Source organism: Azolla caroliniana, unplaced genomic scaffold (assembly GCF_043228905.1).
Source record: "Azolla caroliniana isolate FFs.n. ecotype wild unplaced genomic scaffold, voAzoCaro1.0.p SCAF_16, whole genome shotgun sequence".
NCBI classification, from domain to species: Eukaryota; Viridiplantae; Streptophyta; class Polypodiopsida; order Salviniales; family Salviniaceae; genus Azolla; species Azolla caroliniana.
Window position 1 is genome coordinate 6,682,598 of NW_028230451.1, and position 8,872 is coordinate 6,691,469.

The 8,872-nt window shown below is 38.5% G+C and overlaps 1 long non-coding RNA gene across 2 annotated transcripts; it reads left to right on the forward strand.

The window, feature by feature from the left end:
* Positions 1-3,725: 3,725 nt before the first annotated feature.
* LOC147853853 (uncharacterized) lies at positions 3,726-8,653 on the forward strand. Of its 2 annotated transcripts, none has more exons than XR_015531144.1 (3): positions 3,726-3,872; positions 5,894-5,954; positions 8,563-8,653. It is a non-coding gene; the product is annotated as an uncharacterized LOC147853853 (long non-coding RNA). The 2 variants fall into 2 exon arrangements; XR_015531143.1 differs by lacking the exon at positions 8,563-8,653 and adding an exon at positions 8,115-8,324.
* The last annotated feature ends 219 nt before the right edge of the window (positions 8,654-8,872 follow it).

Here is an 8,872-nt window from a genome sequence, read left to right on the forward strand (position 1 = left end):
ATTTGTCATACCGGTGTTGTTGTTTTGTTAAGAAGATTATATTCACATTGCTCGACCGAATGAAGTTTAGAATGACATATTGTGCAATGTGTTCGTAAACTACATTCTATTGCCGAATGCCCAGTATTCAAACAAGTCGTACATTGAACTGCTTGCCGAAACTGCAACACCTCTCGAGTTGGCAACATATTATGTAATGCCGACATATCCATAACCCTTACATTTTTCGGATTCCGGCCCATAACGATTGCTTTATCAATCACTTGCTCAATCATCTGATTCCGGAAATCAAACACTGCTAATGTTGTTCGTAATGGTTCACGAATTGCTTCAAGGAATACATCCTTCAATTCATTGTCCGGAATAGGCCTGGAAATCTGGAATTGTAAATTCTGAAAACGGATAACAAATTGAGACACCGTTTCACGCGGCTCCTAATACAACACATAAGATTGTGCTATCAGATCCTTTTGAGGAATCTGACAATGAAATAATTGCCGAAATTTGGTGTTTAATTGTTCAAATGTTTCGAATGCACGGAAACCATTTTGCGCAAACCAATTAGCGGACTGACCATCTAATGACAAAACAAACTCAGCAATTTTAGACGTATCTTCGGCTACTGTCGATAGCCTCTGAGCTCCATGGTTAATTTCCCATGTTGTCAAGAAATCCTTAACATGCGCTTCTGCATCAGCACCTTCCCGAAATTTAGAATACAGGTAAGGCATATTGTCTTCACTCCAGATATCGTAAAATGATATCTCCTCCTCCTGATTTTCGTCCGACTAACTATCAGTTAAATCGGGGAGCGCAGACCTTCTTCTACTTGTTTCTGGTTGTAACTCTACAACCGAATCTTTTTCTAGTGTCTTCGTAATCGATCGTGTACGAGGACGTTTACAACTAACTGGTGTATCTGGACCAAACGACATCCATTTGACTTGTTCTCTGCTAGTTGCAGATGTAACCGAGCGTGGCAAAATTTTACTGTGTTGTTCGGTCGACGATAACTATTGCCGACACAATATAGGTCGAACGTTACTCACCGAACGTTCTATCAATGAGTTGTGGTTTAGACGAATAGATACTAAAATGGTTGTAAACTTATCGATGTTCAGCAAGCATCGAGATCGTTATTTACGTAATAAGTTATAACAGAAAGGAAATAGATTGACAGAGTGTTTCGTACACAGACATTTCCTAAACTAACTTTATATTACTAAATAAAATGATAGCTCTTTACATTGCCTTCGATTCCTTTTATAGGCAACCGGAAGGACTTTCTCATCAAGAAAACATATTGCCAAACATGGCAAGAACTACAAAATCTTTAACTAGCTTATAATTTTAGTTTTAATTTACTTCGGCCAAATGCTGACTCATCGATCCTCTATACCGATCCGAATCCGACTCCGGCACAAAAGATCCGGGTAACACAAAAGAGCCTCAAGCTGAGCTTGAGGGGGAGTGTTGAGATACAAGCTCAACATTAGCCGGATCGGTTGTGCAAGCCGAGAACCGGATCGGTTGGGACTGATCGGTTAGGCCGGACCAGGTGCATAAACCGGTGCGCAACGAGAAGCCGTAGGGGTGCTTAAACCGCGAGGCTGTTGGAAAGATATTCCGCGTAGGAATATATTTTAGGAGTTAGTGTAGAGCTCAGTTATGAGCATTGAAGTACGTGTCAGTACTTCTGTCAGTCCGTATGGACTTGTATAAAAGTGCTCACTGAGCACATTCTATGTACAGACAGAGTATTATTTTTTGAATATAGTTGTGTGTATTGACTCTCTCTCCCTCTCTCTCTATGTCTCTCCCGCGTATTGTGTGTCCAAGCTCTCCATTAAACCTATGTTTTCCTACATTCTGCTCTCTGTTGCTTCCGCACGTTGTTCTTTTCACACTCTCCTTTGGGAATGGGAGTCAATGTTGTTTGTCGAGTTGGCATGCTTCGCACACTCAGTCAACTTGTTTCGACTCGAAGGTCGGAAGTCCGATGACGACTCCCTTTGTTTCCATAGCTCGGAGCTGTTGGAGGTTTATGTGGCCGATTCTCTTGTGCCACAACTCGATGCTTGTCTCAGTTTTGAGACCTTTGGCATACATGGCCGATTTCACTTCGTTATAATTAAGGATGAACATTCGACCATCTCTTCGTCCTTTAGCTATGAGTCAGCCATCTTTCTCGATGAAGCATCCTTCATTGTTGAAACGAACTTGTATGCCTTGCTCCACAATTTGGCCGAACGAGACCAAATTCTTCGTTATTATGGGCACATGCAAGACATTCTTGATGCATTTATTTTGGCCGTCGTTGCCGAATGGAACGTTGCCGATGTGCCGAATCGGATATGTGGTGTCGTAACCCATCTCTATGACGCCGGGTCGATCGGGTGTGCGCAAATCACGGAACCACTCTTCGTGGGATGTCATATGATGTGAGGCGCCGGAATCGACGAACCACGCGTCTTTTGAGTTGGAGGTGCTTGTGGAGTCGAAAGTCGTGATAGAGTTCACTCTATGTCTCATTACGAATAGACCACCGTAGTCATCGTATTCGGAGTTGTTGGCGTAGTTTGTGAGTTGTCGGCTTGTCGAAGCCGACTCGCTTCTCTTTTTCCGACACTCCTCTTCGCGGTGGCCGATTTTGCCGCAATAGTTGCAAGCAATAGACTACGTTTCTGAAGGTTCCTTGATGGCTTCTGTCTTGTTGTTGAAGGTTTGAGTTCCCTTCGTGTGATGGGTCTAATCAACCTCTTCTACCCCTTCAACCTCGTCCTCGGCCACCATCCGAATTCGAGAAGAACATTTTTCCTTCCGATGTCTTGGTTTTGGTTTGGACGTGGTTCTCTTTAACCATTAGCATTGATTGAAGCAGGAAGAACGAAGGAGGGTTTTCCCTCGTCAAGATTGCCATCCTCAACGAGTCAAATCGTTGTGTGAGGCCACCCAAGCATACTTGAACCATCTCGTCTTCGTCGACATTTATGTTGATGGAGCCAAGCAAGTCGCAAATGCTCTTGATCTTGGCGGTGTAGTCTGACACAGAGATGTCCTTTTGCCGAATGTTGTTCAACTCTTGTCGGAGTTGAAGCTTTCGAGTGGTTGTGTTGGCGGCAATACATTTTCTTTAAGTTCTCCCACACCTCTTTGGGCACCTTGGTGTCTCGAATATGGCTAAGCATGTGGTCGTGGACACATGTTGCCAAGCAATACATGACTTGACTCGCCGCTTGCTCCAATGTTGAGTAGTTGGCGTTCTTTGAGCCAAGTCAATTTTCTTGAGCGTCGTTGATGGAGCTCCAATACCCTTGGCGGACAAGGTATTGGTTCATCTTGTACTCCCAAGATGAATAATTACTCCGGTCTAGCTTTTCACTACGGAGCGAGCTACCCATTTGTGTGTTCATTTTGATGTAGTGTCTTCTCTTCTTTTGTGTGTTCATTTTGATGTAGTGTCTTCTGGTTGCATTGGGACTTTTGCCGGCCAAGGTGGGGGAATGCCGGAATTGATTCCGGCCAGGTTATCCTACCAACAGGAATCTAGCCGGTTGATATTTTTTCAACCGGCTAGTTATATAGTTTTTTAAAAATATAGGTATGTATATATAACAAAAATATAGTTTTAACTTTCCCCCTCTTTCCCCCTCTTTCCCCCTTTCTTCCCTCCTGAGAGTCAAGAGTCGAGACTCGAGACCTTACGTTTCTTGATCCCTGTTCGCTGCTCACAGTCGCTATTTGCTTATCCCTATTGTTGCTTCCCGTTCCCTGCTCCCTATTCCTTGGTCTCTACTCTTTGATCGATACTCCTTGTTCCCTGGTCACTGCTCCCTACTTGTTCTTCCCTGGGCACAAACCACCACTCTCAGGTATGGATTTTGCTCATTTTACTTATGAGGTATGTATTTTGGCTTTCCTCTAGCTAAACAATGTCTTGTCTCTTGAGGTTGTGCTCATTATTGTTGGAGATGAGCTATAATAAAACATTCAATTATCTAATTCTTTCATAATTATATTGCATGTTGAGGTCTTTATGCATGGCTAATAAAAGCTCTATTTTTGTGCAAAAATGAAGAAATTAAATCCCCATTGTTGTATATATGGTAGTAGACTTCATAGGTTTTTTCATGTAAGAATAACAATCATATTGTTCCTTCTCTTCTTCTTCTTCTTCTTCTTCTTCTTCTTCTTCTTCTAGCATTACATCAAGGCCTTCACAAGATTTGAACCTCCTATGTTGATGGTGAGGATGCTGCATTTTAGGTTTTTGTCTTGTGAAGTCATTATAAGGTTTCCATAGAGGTGAATTAGCCTCTCGATCAAAGCAAGATTCCAGATCATGGATCCTATTAAAACATAAAGACCTTTCTATATTTAGAGGCTTTCCTCCTTCTTGACCAAGACCAAGACCATGACCATCCCAATGACCATGACCATCATCAATATCATCATCATCATCATCTAATCCTTCCATTAGCTCCCATGCATTAATAGTTTCCAATTGATCTACACCATTATCAGCATGAATGCTATGTTGATCAGGGTGACCCATACCTTCTTGCTCTTCCTCTTGTTCTTCTTCAATGATCGGATTAAGCTCTATTCTGAATGATTAGAGGTTATTATAAATGTGGCCCAAATCATCCTTTTTGTCACTGAGCTTGAGAAAACCATAGCTTGATCTAGAAGCAAGGGGAACGACATGATGCATGTCTTTCACTCTGTTTCTCTCACTTTCTTCTTCTTTTTCTTCATCTTCTTCTTCAATATGATGATAATTTATGGGTTCTGATACAGTTCTTGAAACAGGGGCATACCAGCTTTTATTCATAACATTACTAGAGTTAGTAGTAGTACTAGTACCATTAGTAATGGCTTTTTGTGGAACAAAGTACTCTGTTCCTCTCCTCTTTCTTCCTAACGACTTTGAAGATGAACAACCCATACTTATAATATGCTTAAATCTAGTATGTATGATAAAAAGACAGTTTTTTCACTAGATTACTAAGAAAGTTTAGTCATTGCATAGATGTATGGATCTCATTAATATCAGTAGTTATGATTAAGGTTAAGGTGGGGCGATAAGTAATAAGCCCAACTTTAGCGTGAGGGAAGATCATGGATGTGAATCTATGAAATGTAAAGTCCAGTAGATTGAGTTGGTCGCTTGAGGCTCCTATGTTTAGCATAATTTTTAATCCTTTCAACAGGTAGGAGTCAGGACTAGACATTTTCTTTTCAACTTATCTTTCCTACTAGATGCATTGTGGGAAAACGAATTTCTTGACATATTTGAAATGATTTTAGCTATGATTTCCTTCTTTTTGACATATTTCTTGTTTGGAAATTTACATTAGCAACATGTGATTCTATGTGTTGAATATGATGTCTTTCTTGGCAAAAATCTTTATGTGCATGAATTAAAACTTCATACCATTGCAAATCAATTTCTGTCCATTACTCCCATTTGTAAATCAATTCTAATTTATATCTTAAGTTTTTGTGATCTCTAAAGTGTATCTCAAAATCTTTCCTACTAGATGCATTTTGTGGGAAAACGAATTTCCTGACATATTTGAAATGATTTTAGCTATGATTTCCTTCTTTTTGACATATTTCTTGTTTGGAAATTTACATTAGCAACATGTGATTCTATGTGTTGAATATGATGTCTTTCTTGGCAAAAATCTTTATGTGCATGAATTAACACTTCATACCATTGCAAATCAATTTCTGTCCATTACTCCCATTTGTAAATCAATTCTAATTTATATCTTAAGTTTTTGTGATCTCTAAAGTGTATCTCAAAATCTCAGTGTTCTAAACTAGAGCTTATTTAATGTGGGTAAGCTAATGTGAACCATCCTCTTTCTTCTTTATTTTTTGATAGATTGGAAGGTCCATAGTGGAAACTTGATCCTTCATTGCCTCAGAAACTTCAAATATCCCAGGTATCTTAATTTGTTTTTTTTCTTTTTAGAAACATGGATTGTGTATGTAGGTTTCGCCTTCTTATATTATGTTAGTCAAACATTCTCTGCATTATTGTTACAGACTTACAGTATGTCCCAAAACAAAAATATGAAAGGCAAAGGAAAGCAAATTAGCCTCTTTACAATGCCCGGCTTTAGGAAAAACTTGCCATCTAAAGAAGATGTGTCTCCAGAAGAGCCTATAAAGGACCATCAACACTCTGAAGAATTACTTAATGAGATGAATAGAATTAGTAAGGCCAAACTAAAATTTCAAGAAGATTGGCTTACTAAATTTAAGTGGCTTCAAGAGGATTTAGAAACTGGTCTTTTATGGTGTAGTTATTGTAGGAGTGATCCTCATAGTAAGTCTTCATTTGGCAAAACAGGTGCCAAAAACTTTAAGACTTCCGCATTAGAAGAACATGCAAGAAGTGTGGCCCATCAAGATGCCATTTTGTTACAAGAACGAGACAAGAATGGTCTTGAAAAATGTGCATCCAAAAAAAAAGCAAGTGTGGATGTAGCAATTGAAAAATTGTTTAAATGTGCATATTTTATAGCTAAAGAGGATTTAGCATTTAGAAAATTGGAAAGCCTCTTACGATTGTTAAGAAAATGTGGTGTGGAAGGCCTTCCACGAATGTATAATGATAATAAGGCTTGTGCAAGCTTTATCTTGCACATTAGCAAGGCTCTTGAAGCTGAGATCTATGATAGGTTGAGGAAAAGTCCTTGGTTTGGGCTTATGGTAGATGAAGCTACCAATGTAAGCGTAACCAAGAACTTGATTCTTTATGCTACATTTGTGGAAGGAAGGCAAGTAAGAACCTCTTATTTGGGGTTACTTGAAGTAGAGGATGGTACATCAAACACAATAACAGAAAGCATTTTAGCATTGTTAAAAAAGTGGAACTTAGATGTTAGAAAAATGATGGGATTCGGAAGTGATGGAGCATCTGTTATGGTAGGTATGTCTACAGGTGTTGCTACAAGATTGAAGTCATATAACCCATTTATGACTTCCTTACATTGTTGTGCACATCGAACAAACTTGTGTGTGCAAGAGGCTTCAAAGAACATTGAAGTCAAAGAAACATGTAAGCAGTTAGATGCCCTTGTGAATCGGGTGGCTGCACATTTCTCGAGGAGCTCACTACACCAAGGTGAATTAACTAAGATGCAAGATGCACTAGAATACACACATTTGCATATTCTGGGGATTGTGAAAACACGATGGCTTAGTCGGCATGGTGCTATCATGAGGGTATGTGATGTGTATGAACCCTTGATGAAGACTTTACAATCGCAAAGTGATGCATACAATATATTCTTAAGTTTAAGAAACTTCAAAGTAGTGTATATGCTTCACTTTCTTGCAGATGTACTTAAGATCATGTCAACGTTAAGTATGGAATTCCAAAAGGAATATGTGGATGTGACATGCATTGGAGGTTTGGCTATGATAGCAATTGGGGATATCAAAGAACAATTTCTCCATCATGTTATGATGGATCTAAATGGTTTTGAGAAGGATAGCTATAATTATCCAATTATTCCAGAATATGGTAGAGAAAAAGGAATGCTTTCAGTTTTAAGAGATGCTATTAAAGGTAATATGTATAAAAGCATCCTCATGGATAGATGTATTGATGGTGAGGACTTGATTGAAGCCATACAATTCCAAACTTTGTTTTCTAAGGCATTAATAAAGACAATAAAAAAGAGGCTTCAAGATCCGGTAACTCTTTGCGCATTGAAAATGTTATCACCAATGAACATGTCTACCGGATCTACAAGCATTTTAGCACGAAAAACTATGGGTCTTAATGAGTTGAAAACAATTGGAAATTTTTATGGCATTCAAAAAATGGTAGATGGGAAAGCGTTTTCTCCCATAATTGATAATGATAAATTGTATGATGAATATGCAATTTTCAAAAGGCAAGCTACCACGGAATGGCTTGGAAGAGATTTCTTAGATGTTTGGGGTATGATAAATTGTAATGATGTATGGAAAGAAAAGCTACCCGAACTTCTAAAGATTGCATTGATAGGTTTAATCCAATGTGCTTCTACACCAGCATGTGAGAGAGGCTTTAGTCGCCTAAATCTAATAAAAAATAAGTTTAGAAATAGGCTGAAAAATAATGCGGTTGATGCATTGATACGAATCTCTATTGAAGGACCTGAACTAGAAGAACATGACTTCAATGCTAGCATTTTGTTGTGGCGAGAAAGCAAGGCATATCGTCATATTTTTACAGGAACTTCTCATGAGCATGATGATGAGATCGAGGACTTCATAGAAGATATAGATTAAAACTTTATAAATGTGATCGATTTTGTTTTGGAACTTTCAATATATTACATCTAATTTGATCTAATATGTTGTTAATGCTACTTTACAAAGGTTTGAAAAGTGAATTATGTTTATAAAGTTAGAAATTTTTTTGGTAAATATATATCTTTAGTTTTTGGGTTCCAAAATTTTGTGATTGATTTGATTTGGTATTGCATTAGATTTTTTTTGGTTATGCGGCCAAAAAAAATTTCAACATGTTCCGGTTGACATTGTCGTTGGTAGGAACGTGGCCGGCCAAAAATTTAAAATTCCGGTTAGGTTCATGAGAAGCAGGAAAATTTCTGGTAGAGGCTACAAACTTTGCCCAACACTGGTAACTATATTAAAAAGCATCATCAAATACAAAAATACCTACAATGAGGTATATATTGATCTCATGTGCAAGGGTGCACATGTGTGAGGAGAATATAGGTACAAGGGTGTAAGTCCTATATTAAATGTACTTGGGAGTGGAGGATCTGGAATATCCCACTTAAGTACAAGGTCTTATTTAAGGCGTTATAGTTAACACTTCTAACTAGATTTTATTTGG